Source organism: Mus pahari, chromosome 4, assembly GCF_900095145.1.
Source record: "Mus pahari chromosome 4, PAHARI_EIJ_v1.1, whole genome shotgun sequence".
In the NCBI taxonomy this organism is placed as follows: Eukaryota; Metazoa; Chordata; class Mammalia; order Rodentia; family Muridae; genus Mus; species Mus pahari.
In genome coordinates, this window is record NC_034593.1 from 82,645,496 (window position 1) to 82,646,483 (window position 988).

Below are 988 nucleotides of genomic sequence, written 5' to 3' on the forward strand. Positions count from 1 at the left end.
AATCAGATTTTACCTTATGTTTAGGTCATTTTGTAACCATTTCTGTTACATCTTCCTGCTTAATCCAAGAGAAGATACCTTTGGAGAGGGAAGCATGGACCTCAGTATGGATCAGTGATACACTGGGTCTGTAGGGGAGAAATGTAAAACAAAAGTTCCTTAAGTTAAATCCATGTGAAAACTGAAAACCACAATTATATTTGGATATGTGTCATATCCACCTCATCAAATGCTGTGTAATACCAATGGAAGATATCACCCAGACATCTATAATTTTATCCAAAAATGACACTATAAGTGGAACTAATGGCCCAGGATACAGATACAGTTATCCAGTACCAACTCATAGACAGAAAACTAATGATTTCCTTAACTCTCCCCGACATAAATAATAATATCCTGGTGACTATTATCTAAATAAAAAAGTTACAGTAGAAAATCACTTGATGCACTGAATTTTTAAGACTTGGTGTCCAGACAGGACTGTAACATGCTGCCTTGTTTAGGGCTATTATTGCAGTGGTAAAACATAAGCAAAAGCAAAAGCATAAGCAAAAGCAACTTGGGGAAGAAAGGGTTTTCCACAGTTCCATATAATAAATAGGTCATCATCAAAAGCAGTGAAGACAGGGACTAAAGCAGAGCAGGAACCTGGAGGCAGGAGCTGATGCAGAGGCCATGAGGGGTGCTGCTTACTGGCTTGCTGCCTATGGTTTGCTCATCCTGCATTTTATAGAACCCAGCATAACCAGCACCACCCATAATGGGTTTGAATGTTTCCCATAAATCCTTAAGTAAGAAAATGCCCTACAGACTTGCCTATAGCCTAATTTTGTAGAGACATTTTCTCAGTTGAGGTTACCTCCTCTGATGATTCCAGCTTGTGTAAAGCTGATATAAAACTAGAACTTTTTCTGTACTTTTATTTCTTTTATGCTGTTTTTTTCATAAGGCATAAAGGAAAGGGTTTTTTCCCACTATTTCTGAA